Below are 19,336 nucleotides of genomic sequence, written 5' to 3'. Positions count from 1 at the left end.
TAACAAGACAACCACACACAGTTTTATAGAGGGAATGGCACACACACACAGGACAGACTGACACAGATTAAAAACCTTTCTATAGTCTGCGGTTTGAAGAAAGTTCTGTATCTTTTTTTCACCGTTGCCCCTGCAGACTGTGGCTTCAGAAAGAACTGAATTTACTGGACCTAAAGCTTTTAAAAAAGGTTAAATACAAGGAAATTGAATGTCAGGACTGCGAAAAGAAACACTTTTATAAGCGTTCAGAACCAATTCAGACTTTATCTTGCTGCCAGTCAAAGTGGGCTCAGGAAACACCGTTTGGAGCAGAGTTGCAAACAACAAACCGGGAATTTTGATGGAGTTTAAAGAGACAACATGTTAAAACAGTTAAGCAAAAAGGAGATGGATTAAGTTTTTTTTCTCTTTTTCTTTTTTGTGGGCTACAGAGATTTATCTTTTACAGTTGACCCACCAATTTACAAGCATAAGAACTCTGGATGATAGGGAAAAGTAAGTTATTGGGTTATGGTAAAATGTACAGAATGTACATAAAACAAACACAACTAGCAGAATTCTACTTTTTAAGAAAATTTTAAGACTAAATTCTCTCATGGCAAAATTCAAAAAGCTCAATAGATGTAAGTAAAGCTGGGAAAGTCTTAGGGAAAAGTTAAAAAAAAAAACAACAGCTGAGCAACTATGTGTCACAGAGCGTAACAGGCGGGAAGGTGGATTTGTTTTTCAAACTTCCTCAAAATATGGAAATGTATTATCTATTTTTTTATGTAGGACATACCAAATAAGTTGAATGAATGTTGAAATTCAAGGCCTGATTATTTATGAACAACATGCTGTATTTGAATAGCTATAACACTATTTCTGAAATATGATTCTGAAGTGTGTGGTGTGTAAAATCAATAATGACCATTGATGAGTGTATTCATTCAGTGTTTCATACACAGTGTTTACTGTGTTGTGACTTTGCCCCTGAATTAAATTCAAAGTTATATGATGCTTTTATTATGTGTCTATCTGTTGGATGTAGCTATAGCATTATTTTAGAGCACATAAATTTAGCACATAAAACATTTTATCAGCATGTGGAGTATCATATTTTTAGATGAAATGAATTCAGGTCCATCACACCTGTGGGTATGACAAGAATTGAGACACCTTCACTTAAACTGAAACAACCCACCCGTCTATCCATCTATCCATCCATCCATCCATCCACAGACCCATACACACCCACACACACATTAATGAAAACTCTGCTGGCTGATCAGCACTTCATCCAATCACACCAGATTGAACAACCCATCAGGCTAGCTAACAGTTAACAGCTGCAGCACAATTAAGTCACATGGGTGCAGAAACAAAGCTTGTCACTCATCCCTGGCTGGAAAAACAGAAGATTAGAGCCCAGAGGTAAGAAAAGAATTCATCATCCCTCTGAAACATGGTCAGTCACCAAACTGTTCTCTTTAAGATTAATTTCACACCTCAAACCAATGCACAAGCTCCTCAGGGAGGGCAAACATCTAAGAGTTAAACTTCTTGATCTTTCTTTTATCTCCTTTTTTTTTTCAATCCCAAAACTTTCAGCTTTCCAAAAATCCCTTTGGCAGACATTCAAAATAAAAGCCTGTTCACTTGCTGAGGAAAAACTGTGATACTTTGGGAAGATGAAAAATGCAGAAAAATATAAATAGTTGATATGAGATTATATGCACAGATGTACATTATAGTCACACGATATTGGTACGGTTGGATAACCTGGGGCAGTATCATTTACATACATTTATACAAAAATGTTTCAAGAAACTGTTTTATATCAAGGGAATTTTCAAAATAAAAGTTTGAGTTGTAAGAATTACTTCACCATCAACTCAGTTTTTTGTCTGTCTGTCTCTCTTTTTTTTTGGAAATGAGAAAAAATAAATAAAGGTAAAGACTTTGTATGTGGGTTTGGAAAACATGTGTTATTGACAGACACTGACAAATCTGTAAAAGCCATTGTGTAGTATCTGTTGTGTAGTAAATGTAGTTCATTCAGGATCTTGGTGGGGCTGCTACACACATCTAGAGCTTAATATTTTTTGTACATAGTTTACATTAAAATTCACAAAATTAACTTTTGCATTGTGGGAACAAAAGTAGAGGGCATTAATCTATTTGGTTTATCAGTGAAATAACTGGTCTTATTTAATTAGTTTACAGTACAACAATACTTCAACCCTAAAATTGATTTATTCTTATTTTCTTTTAACTTTAAGGTGTTTTGTGTCAGAGTTGTTAATGTTAAGCATAATAAAACAATAAAAATAAAATAAAACATATTATTATTAAGAGTGTTCACTTTTTTGCTTTATTTATTTATTTATTTATTTTTAATAACAACAGATTTGGAGTCCAGTAACTCATTTCCCTCTTGCTAATGTAAACTTTAATTTTGTGATAACACACATGCACACACTAATTTGACTTACATTTTTAAAGCAGATAATATCCCATTAATGTGAAACACGTTATGGTCCTTTACAAGGTAGAGGATAGGAATAGGATACCTCCATTTCGCTTAAAACTGAATTGAACTATTTTTCTATGACTAATCTCTTAAGAATTTAAAGTCATTATAATTCATTTTTCAGTCTTTATGTCCATCAAAGTGAGTACCTTTTCTCCCTGCTGTGAAGTACATAGCAGGTACTGCAACCTCACACTATGAGGTGTGATGCATTTTGACTCATTTATGTTTTGGTTCATGTTTTTGATTTTGTTTGGAGCACTGAGCTGCTGCACTCTGAATATTCTAACCTTGGAGTTTTACACAAAGGGGAAAACAGCTCTCAGCCTGCGTTTAGCTGAATGTTTGACAGCAAGAACAAAAAGCATCAAAAAGTAAAATCTAGACTTCGCTTTAAAAAAAGTCAGTGCTGCATCATTTCAGTTATTAAAAAGTGAAAACCTGACTCATAATTTGCTTTACAAAAGTGTTTAAGAGGCTGAATCTGTTTATTTTATTATTATTTAGATAATCTTTTCTTTTTTTAATTCAAGTATTCCTTTGTAATTATTATTTTTTTCTTATTCTAATTAAATTCTCCTCATATACACTTGTTGAAGCTTTCAGGTATGCTGATTTCTCCTCCACATTATTTGAGTTTTAATTAAAAACAGGGGTTCACTGTCTCCCAGATGGCATCACCCTGTGGACTATTTCACACTCACATAATTTCCCAAAACCTTATTAAGATGATATCAGAAGTGAATATGAGGATAATGAATTAAAATAATGTCAGTTTTGTCTTATAGAGGTAGCAGGGAGGCATTTTTTTCCCCACCTTTCACTCCATCACCCCGAGACATACATATGTAGTGAACATATTAAATTTACAGACTGCGCTGCATTTTCTATGTATTTATTCATGTATGTTTGCTGCATGTAGCTCTTTCTGACTATAACCATGTTTTGCTGGAAGAGTTCGATGGCAAAAAATCTTTGCAGCTGATCGTAAATAAGACATCAAATAACAAAAGAAAATTCTCTGATAAGATTTCTCATTTCTTGACTTTGGCCTGACTTGACTTCCTTCCTTCCTTTAATGCTCACTTTGGGAGCACTTAGCACAAAGCTTCATGTTGAAAACTGAGAAGTAGAAAGAAAAATATTGGGCCTTTGTCAGTGAAACATAAAGAAAAACAGTTGTTTTCAGGGATATTTGTTGATGCTTAGCTCTGAGAGTTTACTCTGCACACGTGGGTCATGACCGGATATGTTCTTTGGAGAGCATTAAAATAGGAAGGTCCGCCAGTCAGCACTGCACAATAAACAAAATACAAATACCCTCATTTGGGCATTACATAAATTAAACAACAGTTCATCCTGTCATCACATAAATTATGGAACAGTTCATTCAGAAACCGCATCATAATGCACAAAAGCCTTTGTTGGCTGAGGCACTGGCCGGCCTTGAGGACCTGACGTGCGTCTGCCGGTAAAGGCAGAGCAGAATAAGACTGGCAGAGCTGCCCGGTGAAACATGAGATAAGATAATTAAAACAAAAATTGCTCAGACCTCACTGTTAATGTGAATGCCGAGCAGTGTTAGTCCTCTGAGAAAAACAAAAGCCAAGCATCAGCCCATTCTGATTTCAGATATTAAAGTTATTATTCCTGTTCTGATTGCATGTGTGCTGAATGTCACTATTAAAACTTTACCCCCTCCTCAGCATGTATGGAAGGGCACTTGCTTTTTTCCTCCAGGGACAAAAACCCACTTTTTCAATTTAATTACCACTGACACATATAAAGATGGCTGGATCACAATATACCCACCTCCACTGCAGCACGCCCACCCCTTCAATTACCCCCTCCTCACCGCTCTGCAGGCAAACATCGCCACATCCTCGCAAGAAAGTCATATCACTGTGAGGCTGCAGCTTTAAAATTATTCAACTGATGGGTGTTAAAATGAACAAATAAACCTGCAATGCAATTCATCACTTGGCACTCATGCAGGCAGCTAAAAATACACCTGCCTTCCTCTACAACTCACCTTATGGCCTGCAGGATAACTCATCCTGACGCCTCGTGAGGTGCAACGCCTGCGGAGGGAAAGCCTCATTGCATTTACCTGCTCGTATTTACCTGTCACCTGTAAATGTATGTGGGAGTGCCATCGTATGACCTCTTGCCGCACTCAGACTTATTCTACTGTTGATGCATCTGCTCTGCTTACATTGGCCACCACTGGCTACACACCAATTACTCTTTGTCTTTGTAACCATTGGTCTGCAAAGCGCCTCAATCCATCTCTGTCCCTGAGGCCATGACGTCAGCCTAAAATGATTAATCAAAGCCAAGTCAACACCCAAAAGCTACACCTAGGGTACCCCTGTTTGCATGCATTACCCATAATACATTGTGGGTGTCTTGTTTAATATTGAGAGTGTTCTAAATAGAAGAAGGGGTTGTGGAGGAAAGAATACAAGAATAATATATTATCACTCCGATGCAGCTCAGAAAGCTTAAGGCAATTTACGCTAATATTGAATGTCATACAATATTAAAACCCTTTCCTTTTTTCATTTGTTCCACATTATCAGGCAGTGCTTCTGATGATGGAAGAGCAACTATACCCATTATACCTTTTATGTTGATGTAAAATAGCAAGAAAATTAACCACTAATTCACTGATTGGATGACTGTAGAGCAACTTGACCATCATAAAGTCCAAAATGAGCCTTCCCCTGGTCATAAATGTACATATTTAAAAGCTTGTGGGGGTTTCTGGGCAAGTGAAAGTGCACTAGATTATCACTTTGCACATGTAAGGCTGCAGTAGCATTTTAAACACAACACACGCCGCCCCCTCATAAGGAAAAGAAGAAGATCCACAAGGGGATTGAAGGGAATACAATAGCTTTTCTGCAGTAACAATAAGGCCAGGGCTAATAGAAGAGCTGCTGGTGCACAGCCCGTGCAATGCCTTAGACATTATTTCACCCTATCCAAGTTGTTGACAGATGCATTTTACATTCAAGTCCACAGACATGCAGCAAAAATCTGCCCCAGTGAAATACAGTAAAATCCAGACTCTTGTAACTGTAACCTAGATTAGAATTTGGGTTAATTTTGTGCTCTCATTATAAAAGGATTAAAATCAGAAGTTGGTGTGTTACCTCAGAGAATGCCTGTAGCAATTTCCCACTCAAGCTTCACTGTACATGTAGGGTCCACTTCTCAGGCTGCGATGCTGCTTTGTAATGCTTTTACAAACGTTCCAGATCTCCTCCTCCTCCTCTTCCTCTCACTGCTGCCAGACGAGCCACACGCTGCACGAGAACACTGTGGCACTGACACATGGACGGCACTCGAGCGATGTCAAAAGGGTTAAAACCTAGTGGACCGGAAAGTCACACCAGCATCGTTCTAGTTTTGCAGGCACCAGCCGCTGCCGCACTCTCCGGCAGCTCTCAACCTCCTCCTCCTTTTTCCTTTTTTTCTTCCTCCCTCTTCCTTTTATTTTCCTTTTTTTTCAAAAAAAAAAAACTGAACCTATCTCATGGGCTTCTCCCCCTCCTTATGTGAGATGGCAGACGAAAGCGCTGGGCGATTTGCACCACTCTATCATGGATCGTGTTACGCTGTCTGGCTGTAGCGGCGGTCACAGATGATAGGCTGAGGAGCTTTGCGTGTGTGTTTACCCCTCAAAAAGAAGAAGTAGCGGGAGAGGAGAAGAGAAAAGGAAGGAAGAGAGGGAGGGAGGAAGGGGATGAGAGAGGTAGGCAGCCACCTTAACACAAAAACTTGGATTGGTATGCAAAAAAATGAAAGAGCTAAATGACAAGCTTTGAGATAAACCCTGATATAAATTCATGAGGTACAGCATGCAGACATGAACGTGAAACTTTTAAATGGTTCTTCTTCATTTTTAAAAGGAACTTGTCTTTGTTTTTTATGACATACATAATGAATATTCTTTTTCTTCTTATTTGAATATTTCATTGCATGCTAAGCTCATAAACATACAGCAGCTTACACGTGATACATGCTGCTGCAGATAAGCGATGTAGAGACTGTGGCCACATTAACTGTCAGAAAATCTCCATAATATGATCACAGATGAGCTTCCAGAACAAAGAAAGGCTCAAACACAATTCATTATAATAATACTATGACAGCAATGAGTGCTGAAGCTATCCATTCCTTGTTTTGATCTCGTCTTGCTGATTGATTGTCAGTGCTGTTTGTTTACTCTGACAACATTAAACAAAGGAGGCAAAATCGTTGACTGGTCATGAGACACACTTTTAGAAGAAGGATTATTTAGCATAGTACAGATAGATGGCTGCAGCCTCATTTGCTTCTCAAAAGAAGTGTGGGACTATCTTTAAAGTCACTAAAATATGGGGGCTAGAGAATATTAGTCAACATTGTAATTGTACAGTCATGTTTTTACTCCTTACATGAAATAAAGTAGAAGGACAGCCGTTGGAAAAAATATTCAGGTAGCATTATAAGAATAGATTTTGATTACAATGGATGAATAGAAACACTGGCAGATAATATAATATAATTAGTGGCATAATGATACTTATAATTATGCACCTGGGAGAGAAAAGAAAGCCATGCTGTATATTCTTTTTGTCTCTTTTTTCAATCGTTTACTTTATCCATATCTAGCTGTGCACATTTCCTAAAGCTCTGCCCCCTACTGGCAGTTAAGGAAAGTCACTACTCTGATTGTCCTGAGAAAACTATATTTTATATTCTTCACAAAGTAACAGTGGGAACATCCGACCAAAACCCCAGAGGAAAAAAAATATTTGGCAGGCTTACCTTGGCTGAGCTTTTCTTTCTCTGCAGAGCCTTTCTTAAATGGGTATTCTAAAGTGATCTACCGCTGAGTTTTCACATTATAAAAGGGACTTGCAAAAGATGGATAAAAAAATGACAGTGGTTAAAATTCTAATAGCAGTGTAAAGATGTCCTTCAGATTTTTCAGCATGTTTCATTCCCCATCTACAACTGGAAAGCTTTCATTACTCTCTACCTGCCTCCTCCATTCACACTCTTTTCAAACCACATTTTCATTTTTTGTAGCTTTGAGGCTTTTTGTTAAAAATGTGGAACCTCAAACTTAGGTCTTTCACTGACTCAGCATCCATGTGACAAGTAACTTCATTTTTTTTTAACAGCAAGAAAGTAAGATTGATAAATCAGAGATAAATCAGTGATCAATGGTCATTACAAAAAAGCAGACCAGTTAGAGACATTCAACTTCACATTTCTCTGGATGGAATGAGGTGTAAACATAAGCCCTACAGCAATAGTGCATAAACAGTTCAAGAAAGCTGTTGCCCTGAGGCCAGAATACACCTGCTGTTAACTTAGCATAAGCAAAGACATGATAGCTGCCATGTGTCCACAGCGTTTGTTTCCTCAAAAATTAACGCAACATGAGGTGCAATATCAGCGTGAAGAGCAGGCGTAGTGTAGAGTCAAAAAGGATGTGACAGTAAACACAGCAGCTGAGACAACAATGACGGACAGTTTCGAAGACAAGCTAACAGACCAAGTTTGAAATTATCCACATCTGTACAATGTGTCATCACACAGGAACAACATGCCAGTCAAAACTGGGACAAGGATGCGAATTAACTTCATCAGGGAAAGTTGCCTCAGACCACAGTACCACATAAGGCTACAACCATAATCTATGCATCCATCAAACTCTTATACAAAAATTGTGAAGCACAACTGAAATATAGCTGGCATCAGTTAAGTTAAATTCATGTATTTATGTTGAAACTCAAAGAACAACATGGAAATAAGGAAAGAAAAGAGGAAAACAATTGAAAAACTTGGCGGGGGTGTTGCTTGCCTTGTCTATTGCTTACATACAAATCACACTGTCCATACAGCCCGAGCTCTCCAGTATGCATTTTCGCAGTATCCTCCAGCAACATGCTTGTCAAGGATGTTTACTATGAGCTTATGAGACACTAGGACGCTTATGCTAATGCAAGGTCAAACAACAAGTATATCTTTGGCCTTATACTACCATTGAGGATCTGATTTACATCCTTTAGAATATCATGAGAAAGTTATTTCAAATAAAATACAATAACACAATAAAGTAGATTACACTACTGTCAGGGAGTCACAGAAAGAAATAACTGCAGGGACAAGATGTCACAACATTATCATCTATCATGTAACTGGAAAGATAGAGTATCACAGTGGATAGCAAATAAGTCCAATGCATTTAAACAGACCTTGAGCATTATTTCATAAATGAAGAGCTGGTATAAAACTACTATCACTAATTATCTCAGAGTTTGAGCCCACCCTGCTGGCAAGATCTGAGGTTGGTGTTCACTTAAATTTCTTCCTATTCATGATATAAAATCCAGTATTTTTCAAGAAATATTTGTTAAAGCACATTTATTTCTAACTTACTCACAATCCTGTTTTGCTCATTTGACACCAGATAATAACACATGAAAAAACTTCTTGAATTCTTCAACACTTTAACTACTAATAAGTCCTTAAGGATTGAAGTGCTTCAATCTTTCTGCAGAATCTAGTGGGTATTTGGTAATCAGCAATTATCATGTGGGCGCAGCAGTCTGTAAAAAGCGCCTTTCATTAATGACCAACAACTAAAACAGCGAAGGACTGATGATAAGACTGCTTTGAAGGTGGACATCAAAAGTGAAGCCTCTGGGGCTGAGAACAAGGGAGCGCTTCTTTGACATTTCCCCAGCTCAAACACACATTGACTCAAAGAGCCTTGTCACGCCTGTAGGCTCAAGTAGGGAAATATGTTACGAGTTTGGACCGCGGTGCTGGTAATCCAGGAGTGCCCCAATTCCATACAGCTTGACAGAAATTTACTGTGAGTGGCCCAAATCATTACATTCATCATCAGTCCAGAAGAGAGGGTTTTTCTAGCTCGACTGTAGGACGAATCTGTGACAGAATATTTTCATGTTAGATGTTTTACCTTGGAGATTATGTTGATTTCTATTCTGATGGGAATAACAAAAGGCTTCATTAGAATTCCCTCATGGTTTGTGCCTTTAAAGGGGAGAAGAATTAAAGGTACAGTAACAGAACTTCATCAGTGCTTTGTTCATAATATGCTATCAGATTTCAGCACTGTATCTTCAAGTCGAACGTAAAGCAGAGGTTAGACAACAAGCTCCGTTTGGGTTGTTTTACCTTGTTGTTTTACAGTGGACAATAGGGAACAATGGGAATACAGTATACAGCCTGAATGTGCACAGAAGGCTTGGTGAGAACACAGTAATTGGGTTTGGGAGAAGTAGTGGGCTCGGGTTTGGTGTGTTCAGGGAATAAATATGTGTCTGTCGAAAACGCCGGCCTTCTGACAGTCACCTGTCTAGGTTTATCCATACCCTGTCAAGGCAGGATTACCCCAAAGCCCCCTCTGGATACTGAACCACCTACAGCCAAGTAGCTCATTTTCACTACAGCACCATGTGCAAACAAAGAGACGGGAGACGGAGAAAAAAAAAATGGTTTCGGCTCTGGCAGAGGCAGTGCAGTAAATTTCAACTCGAGTAAACAATATGGGAAACAGGCCGGGATCTTCTTCACATAATGTGCTTAATTCTCCAGCAAAAGGGGGAAAATAGACTCTTATTTCCACCAAAGAGCTACTGCTAAATGACGGCTATTCAGCAAGGTTTCAATTTTGACATGCCAAAGCTGTCTGAGGTATTGGGAAGTGGGGTGTGGGCGGGGGCGCTAGGTCTCTTAGCTCTCCTTTTGCTGCATGGTCCCAGTCCAGCTGGCCTTTAGAATATGGATTATGTGTTGCCTTGGCCAGCCTCTCTTGCTCCATGGGGGGCTGGACTGGGTGCCCAGCTTCAGCGGACTCCCCACCGAGACCCCTGGGTGAGAGGACGCCGAGATCCCCCTTGGTTCTCAAGGCTGAATCATTGAAAATGCAGCGGGTGCTTCCCACAGCAGCACCATACGTCAGTGTGTGAAAGAACGCTTGCAACATTTCTTAAAAAGACAGACAGAGAAGGGGGATAGTGGGTGGGTTGGCGGGGGTTGGGGAGGGGGCATGGGGATCTGGGTGTGGAACAGCGAGGAAGAAGCAGAATCAACAACAGTGATTGTGGCACAACTGCGACATCACTGCCAATCACAACTCCTGCTCTGTCAGAGTGAAAAAAGGGGTAAAAATGTAGTAAAAGAAACCTGGGAGTGCAGCTGTGCAGCAGATTTACCTTTCAAGAAAAGTCCAGGGTGATAATAAGTATCCAAATGACAGCTCAGTGCCGCCGCAACCCCGACTAAAGTTAACCAGAGGTCCTAGTGTCGAGCGTCAGCAGCAGACACAAAGGTCTGAACAGTGGGGCGTCGAGGCAGCTAGCACACCACAGCTAAATGGAGCAGGTGATTTCCCATCTCCTCCACTGCCCTCCAGGCACAGCCAATCACTGCTGGGGAAAAGCGGCGCCCCAGCCTGCGAGCCAGGCAGCCAGTGAGCGGAAGGACTAGAGAGGGAGCTGGAGTCTATCTGGGACCATGCATTATTCACATGCACCGCTACGGCACTAAGACCTCCACAAAAGAAAGGCCTCAGGTTCCATCAGCGCCGACTTGTTTCCAATCTATTATTGATGGCAACACTACACCCTATACTTTTCCTGATTTACTGGATTCTATCATTGTTTCTATAATAAAGGCCATTTCCAGTAAAGTCAGAACAAATGAGGGAAATATTTCTAAGTACAATGCCAGTGGGTGCTTCTTTCAGTGGAATCTTTAAAAATTTGCTTCAGCTACACAAATCATGTGGAATATGACTCTGTTACTTAACAGCAAGATATTTTTTTTTCTCTCGCTAATGGTGGGTGCCCACCCTAATCTACGCAGCATAACCAGAAACCTTTGTGTGAATCATCAGTCATGTCAAAGGTAAGTTTCCATGCAAAATTAATTTCAATGTGGAGACCTCAAGCGAGACGTAAGTGAAATAAATGAGCTATCCAATTACCACATTATGATCACATGTGGTCGCAGTTAAAAAAAATGTGCAGACGACAGTTCAGTTAAAACATGATGCTTCAAGCCACAAAATCCCCAAAAGTCAGAGTGTTGACTTGTCCTGTCATCTTTTTTATGCGACAGGCTAAGGAACACAGACATGGAGCTTCTGTCATTATTTTCCTTTGATTACATCTGAATTCTCTGAAACGTGCACTTAACTCACACAGTGAAATAAGAATCTAAACCATAGATCATTCTAGATGTAAATCAGGTGTAAATTACCTTTCTGTAGGCAGCCACAGTGCTGCAATATTTCGCAAGATCATGCCTATATTGATCTTGAACAAAAAGTTTAATCCCAAGAGAATTCATTTTACCTGAAAATCTGAGGCTTCTGTCTCCTGCCTTGGAAAATATGTTGAAAATGCAACAGTGGTGGAGGGCTGCTACTTTCTTTCCAAAGAAGATTATCCTTTGGATAATCCATTACAGTTGAATTTTAAATCATCACCACAAAAGTTGAAGCACAAATAAGTTTTTTTTTTGTTTTTTTTTAATGGATTTATTAATTGAGTATTCAGCATTTGAAGGCTCAAAGAGATCATGTTTAGCAAAAAGCAGAAATGTTGGTGTTGTAACTCCATCGAATTTCCAATCGCTTTTACACTCACATCTTGAAAATAGAAGTTTGTTCAAAACTAGACATCATTGTCAGCTTTTTAAAAAAAAATTTCTCTTGTTAAATAAAATTGACTTAAAAAAAAAATCTGTTCTCTTCTTCAAGGCAAAATCATCAGTAATTTTAATAAACATGTGACTGGAGAAAGTTCAATCAGACACTATAGTCTGTATTGTATTAATATTCAAATACCATGCACATTAGACTAACATATTAGGGGTACCCTGTTTGTGAGAATGAGAGTTTTTAGTGATCAGTTGCTCCTTTGCTCACATTTGTGACTGCTGATACATAGGTGGCCTTCGAAGACCATAAACTCATGTAATGCATGACAATTATGATCCTCATTTAACAAGATTTTACCATGAAGAACTGCTATCAAAATCATTTCTATCGCTTAGTATTAATATGTCTGCACTGCAAAAACTGAAGTCTTGACAAGTGGTTTTGTCTTATTTTTAAAAGAAATTTTCTTTTTAGACTGAATGAGCCACATTCACCTGACCAGTCCAGCAAAATTTCTTGTTTCAAGTTATTTAAAGACTAAGATGAGGTCTGAATTGCTTGAAACAAGTAAAAAATAAATCTGCCAATGGAACAAGAGAAAAGAAACATGTATTCGGACATTTTTTCTAGTTTTAAGCAAACTTTTGTGCAAATTTCTCTTGTTCCATTGGCAGATTTTTTTTTACTTGTTACAAGACATTTTTCTGGACAGATTAGTTGAATGTGTCTCATATTGAGTGTAATAAGACAGTTTTTGCTTAAAACAAGAAAAAAAAAAAAAAACACTTCTTAAGATTTTGATTTTTTTAACACGACCTGACTGCAGCCCATCAGACAATCAGCATTATGATTCTTCTCTTTCACTCTCTGGTGACAAAAAGTTTTACAATTATTTGCATATACATGTGCATAGTGGACACACACTGTAACCAAGATGTGAAGGCACTCATTGTTCAAAAATCACATGTGGCGTACAACACCCCAGAGTGCGAGAGAGCGGGAGGTGAGACGACAGATGACAGAAAAATGGTGAAGATTACGAACATACATGCTGATATTTGGACACAGTTGTTGTTCGGGATGTTCTCATCTGTAGTGAGAAAACACAGAGGTGCTCTGCAGAAAACTTAACACTCCTTCCTTTGAAGCAGTTTTGGTAGAGTTTTTTTTTATGGGCTGATGATCAAACAGCACCGCCAGTGCATCTGTGCAATGTTGTAATTACATTTAAAAATGACAAATTCAGTAAACGCTCTTATAAAAATGGTATTGTTCATTAAAAAAACCCCACTGCTGATAGGACATAAAGCAGCAGCCATAGGCTCTGTATAAAATTCAGTTCATGGGTTTCAGTTTTGCAGAAATTGGATGAAAGAGTTATGCAGAGGGGTTTTTGAGGATGGTCATCACATATAGAATTAAAAGCCATTAGTATTTTAATTTATAGTCTTGCAATTTTTTCAAAAAACAATCTGTTATTGAGATTCGTATCAGCTCATGTTAAAAGAGCTGCAGTTTTTAAACTCAGCTGCAGATGCTTTGCATTTCATGGCAGGGTCCACATTATTACCATGCACACATCAAAGATTTCCCCTAAATCTCTGCAGGAAACACGATCAATCTGCTCAGTATGCACGGCTGGGACAGCAGGCCATCTCTCCCTTTGAGGATGTCGACGTGTTTGACCGATGTGCAGTCGATCCCCCAGATTGTGGCTAATCATCATTACCGGCTGCTGAAACAATGACTTTCCTTCAGCCTGCCTGGCTTCAAGAAGGACACAGGGGATCTGCCGGTTTTTCTTATGGTGGCTTAACACTTGAGTCTGGATTTGAGGAATTAAGGCAGACTTGGACAAAACAAAATGTACGCTCTGATCATCCATCCAAGTTATCAGCTATGGTCTGGCTGGCACTGTAAAATCCAACTCATGAATGACCAAAATATTCAACAAAAGGTGATGTATTTTTGGGAAAGTGTGACAGAGGGATGGTTTCAGATGAGAGAATTTCATTTGCAGCCTGAAAACAAATGATGACCGCAGCAGATTCTTTAAAAGAAATAAAAAAATGGAAAACAATGGCAGGGAAATGAGGACAGATGCTTAGAAGGCGGTAGTTGGGGAATTCTCCAAAATGGACAGCAGATGATGAAAAATGACTTCTTCCTTACAGTGCTTAAAGGTTAGGTCTCTATTACACAGAGAGCAAAATGTCAGCAGTATCCCCTGAAAGAGTGGACTGTGATATTAATGGAGAGTCCAGGGAATGGGCTTCCCCTGACTGAGTTTCCCCTCTTCCAGACACATTATTCATATAGTTGTCAGCCAGCACCTGGCGCATGTAACACTAACATCTACAAACTAAATGATGGAGAGAATATGGCCCACCCTGGTTGGCAGCCAGTGCTGAAATGAATGCCGTTCATGAAGTATAATGGAGAGTCAAAGTAGTGCTACCAGATAATCGAAAAGCTCTTTGCCTGCTCTACTGAAGGTGTCACCCAGGACGTTATTTGCATAATGTTCCATTTTCTAGCTAATATCGCACTTTGATTTGGCTTTTAGCTACCTCAGAGGATATAAGAATAGGGATATCTAAGCATAGGAACTGTAGCAGCAATGCCATAAGGAGCTGAAGAAGTGTTACATCTCCAGTGCATTAGCTGGAGATCTGACTCACCACCAAAAATAAACCAGCGTATCAAAAATTAAACAAGGAGACAAGTTATCTCTTGTTTGAATCAGCATACATATCATTTTATATTTAAACCTAACCGCAGAAACCCTCATCGAGTTACTCATAGCGGTCATCAAGGCTTTTTCTAATGTAATCTACCCGCACGACATCACTTAGAACAAAGAATGTTGGGTCTTATGGAAATGTGATGGACCCAGACAGATGACAAGATGATTTAATGTATAACAGAGCGACTCATCAGTCACATCGCCGCCACTTTATTTAAGATGCAAAATTGGTTCTGTGTGAGGCATACTGCAGCGGTGAATTATTTGTGAGTAATATTCCTTTGCCATGGTAAATATATTGTGTCATGCAGCAGAGGGTGGAAGAAAAATTCCCTCCCAGACTGTTTTAATGAAGTCCCAAATGTCATCCTCGTACTTCTTTCAAGGGGGAACTCTGAGAAGCTCCTCTAGAAGCGAGACTGTCCCTCAGTGTGCTTTAAAATGATTCAACAACAAGAGGCTCCAGTGAAAGGCAGCATAAATAGGGCTGGGAAAGCAACTACAATGAAGAGAGGGGTCAAAGGTCAGCAGTAAACAGGACTATTAGAGTCTGTCTCTCTGATTGAAGACTTTTGATGATGTTGCTGTAACGGCCACAAAGCTCTTTGTAAAATAATAGTTTTCCCAAAAGTTGCTTTACTCATCTCTGTCTAATAATTCTTCTGCAATTACCCCTCACTGCTATAGCTTTACAAATAGGCTGATAGAAAAGGAAATTCACAATAAAACCATTACAAAGAAAAATGTCTTTGTAATTCTCTATTTTTGGTAGGGGCAGCGAAAAGCATCAGAGGCTGAGTTTAAATTAGAGCCAACACATTTTGCTCTCAACAACAGTCAGAAGACAAGAGTGTGGGGTTGGGGGAGGGGATGGGCATCCAATTACTGGAAAACTGAGTGTATGAGAGTGTGTGAGAGTGTGTGTGTGTGTGTGTGTGTGTGCATCATCTCAATGCCACATTTGGGCTTCTTCAACGACTTATTACACACACCAGAGGTAAAAGCTGCAGTGCAGTCATGATTGAAGGGCTGAGATTTGCTGTTGTAGCCATTATTGGAGTAGAATTCGTGTGTAGTTTTCACATAAACAACTCGATACAGTGTCAATATGTTTGTTTGACAACTTGTCAGCATGCATTTAATCATTGTTTTCACTGCATTTTAAAATGGAGCAGAAATAACACACATATTCAGCGCTTTACTTCTGCTTCATTTCAATGTTATCCCACTAAATGAAGCATTTAAGCTCAACAACAATTCGTCCAACAGAGTGATCGCCCACTTAACATGGTGCTTTCTTTTTCTCCTTTGTCTTTTCTCTCTCCTTAAATAAAGTCAAGGGAAATCTGCAACAAGAGACATGCTCAGTCTGCCATTTAACTTGTCTCAAATCGGGACAGCACGTTGGCAGACCCAAATGGCAGCAAGAAATCTTGTAACATGTCGGACGCAAACTGTAGGCAGCGAGCTCATGTCAGCCCAGATGGCCTGTCTGATCACTTTATACCAAATGATACAGTGGAGATAACAAGGCTATGGATCAAACTTTGTTGGGTTTTTTCATCTGAGCAGGGATTCAGTGACTTTGTGGAGAAGATCAGAAAGTTTGCAAAAGAAAATGATTCAGGGGGAGGGGCACTTGTCAATAAGTAAAGGGCAAGCAGAGGGAAACCAGCATAAAAGTTCATCTCCTGACCGCTACAGATTGGTCATATGCTACCTCTTCCATCAACTGGGCTCTGTAAAACTTTAACCTGTCGAGTCCAGGCCTGACTTAACTTGATGCAACGGTTTATTGTTGTGGTTATGTGGCTTACGATCTAGCGTCAACACAGAGTCTAATTCTCAAAATCAACTAGACGTTGTAGTTAGGGGTGGGTACTTTTCACATTTGAAACCATACGGTACCAATACCTGGTACCTGGCAATCAGTAACGGTACTCAACGGTACCAGTTTTCAGTGCTGTTCTGTGTATATGTGATAAAAAATATCTTTTTTAAAAAAATAATAAAGTATAAAAAAATAATTTAACATATTTATTCTTCAATCCATAAACTTGCAATGTTGTGTTCATGTCCAGCATGGAAAATCACCTAGTCCCCCACTCCCTCACAATCACAAGGATGCATTTAGGTACCTAAACATGGTACCTTTTAGGGCAGGGCGATTATGGTAAAAATAAGAATCCCGATTATTTTAAGTGATATTGAAATCACAATTAATATACACAATCATTCATTTATTCAAAAACTTCAGTACTGATTTAAACACAACTTTAAAGAACCAGCAAGTGGCACATACAGTATTATTGATACACATAAGTCACACACACTCGCTGTGGCTGCACATGGAACACAGAAGAGCTATGAAGCACGGGAACTTGCATACATCTACACTGTGCGGCATATTAATTGTTTTTCTTCAATTATATTGTTTTTATGATTGTCAGATGGCAAAATTGAAATCACGATTAAAATCCAATTAATTGTCCAGCCCTAGTACCTTTTGATTTTACATGAATCGGTACTCAGTACTTTTGAGAGAATTCGGTCGGTACCCTCAAAAGTACCTAATTTGGTACCCATCCCTAGTTGTAGTGTTGATCTACTGGGACAGAATGGACACAGATTGGACACAGATTTGGCAGAATTTAGCAATCACATCTTAAACACTGGCTTTCTGACAGCAATAGTATGAAAAATATCTGAGTACAGAATACACTCACGTCAGCATCAGTGTTAAAATCAAGAGTTTCTTCAAATTTGCTAAATTATGTTGAAGAGGTGACTGTCTGCAGCTGCTGATAGCCTCGCTTCTGTCCTGGTTCTCTAGCTGAGCTGATCGAGGAGCCTCGGCTGAAACATGCACTTACCACAAAGACCTCACATAAATCCACTTTTAAAAAATCAAAGTGTTCCTTTAAGAACCACAACCAATTTTTTTTATTTCAGATAACAACCACTTTAAGGTGGAAAAGCTCTTAGTTTTCAGCATTACAATTATTGCTTTAATGAATCTTGGCCCAGATATGGTGGAGTGAAAATCCAAGCAAATACACACATCTATATTGTTAATAACATTTATATTTGAGTCTGTTCTAATTGTGACTAAATCAACCTATTAAAAATTATATATGCACATGCACAGGACAAATCTGGGATAAAAAAAAGGGAATTCTGGCTGCCACCAGTGGTGCCAAAATTTGATCAAATCTCCTCACAGTAGCTTTAAAGTAGTCCTTCTAGTCTCAGGTGAAAAACCTCTTCAGACCAAACAGTGACCAACGTACTGCTTTCAACACAGTCTGGAAGGGCGTATGTCTCAATACTGTCCCGCTTCATTCACTTTGTAAAGGCATTTTTCAGATAGTCACACACTTTGTCTCCATCTGGCACAAATCTTTCTTTTGTAACCCTCCAACCTTTAAAGCTGCCATGCAAACGTGTGCAGACAGATCCTCTGGGTAATGTAGGGGAAGACAATAGGTGGGAACTGCTCTAACCTATTTGCCAAATGGTCTGTCATCTAATGCCCCGGTGCTGCTCTGTTGTCTAATCCTACTGCTGAGGCCTCTAAAAGGATACATCGAACTAATAAGATGAATGGGCTTTGACCCTGGAGCTGCTAAAAGCCAAACTGGCCAATTTATCTGAGTGACCTCTACTCTTGGCACAGACGGCCTTCACCTCTCTTGGACGCCTTTAGGCAGGATCAATATCACAGAGGCAGAACCATCCAAAAACTAAGCACGCCTAGAAGTTGAGACGCAACCTCTTGTTGCTTTTTGCAACCCTGAATTATTCACAAAGTGGCAAAGATCAGGATTTTGTTTCTTTTTTTTCTATTCTTGATTTCTTTTTAAACACATGAAGCTGTTTTCTGCCCTGTAACTCCCTTAAAAAGTCTGCACTCCGCACTGCAATATCTGGAGGAGGAAGCGTTATTGCAGTAACAGGCACAATGTGATTTATGATTAAATTCAGTTTTATTTTTTCTAAGTATATTTACATTACAGCCAGGCTGCTAAATTGGCTCTAATTCAATCTTAACATCTCAAATCACAGAGGGCTAATGTAAAGCAAGATGAGTAGAGTAAAGAAAGATGTCAGCTCTACACTCATTCATCTGTAACTTCATTATGCTAACCACAATCATGGCTATTCAAGGGCCTTGATTGTACTTGTAATATGGAGAAGTGCATTTTGAGGGAAAATAAGATCTCACAGACTAAATTAAGGATTCTGTTTCATGTTCTGTTTGTTGGTGTTGGGTTGTGTTCAGGATAAAAGGCCAAGCATGGGTACAAAGATGGGTCCTGATTACAAGAGAATACGCCTCCCTTCTTTGAGCATGAGTCAGTTTACACGGTATACAATATCA

General features: G+C 39.1%; 1 protein-coding gene across 6 annotated transcripts in view; it reads right to left on the bottom strand.

Annotated features, from left to right (window-relative positions):
• Positions 1–19,336, bottom strand: part of LOC141793369 (teneurin-3) — a 177,423-nt gene that overhangs the window by 124,896 nt on the left and 33,191 nt on the right. The window contains exon 1 of one of the 6 annotated variants that reach the window (XM_074674016.1): positions 5,671–6,149. The exons of the other annotated variants lie outside the window; for them this stretch is intronic. The gene's annotated coding sequence lies outside the window, so the exon portion shown is untranslated. Of the gene's footprint in view, positions 1–5,670; positions 6,150–19,336 lie in introns of those variants that run through there. 6 annotated transcript variants of the gene reach the window in all.

Source organism: Halichoeres trimaculatus, unplaced genomic scaffold, assembly GCF_033239565.1.
Source record: "Halichoeres trimaculatus isolate MK-OKI-2021-1 unplaced genomic scaffold, fHalTri1.1 fHalTri1_scaffold_7, whole genome shotgun sequence".
In the NCBI taxonomy this organism is placed as follows: domain Eukaryota; kingdom Metazoa; phylum Chordata; class Actinopteri; order Labriformes; family Labridae; genus Halichoeres; species Halichoeres trimaculatus.
Note: the sequence above shows the minus strand (reverse complement) of the source record. Positions and strands in the feature narration are given on the sequence as shown.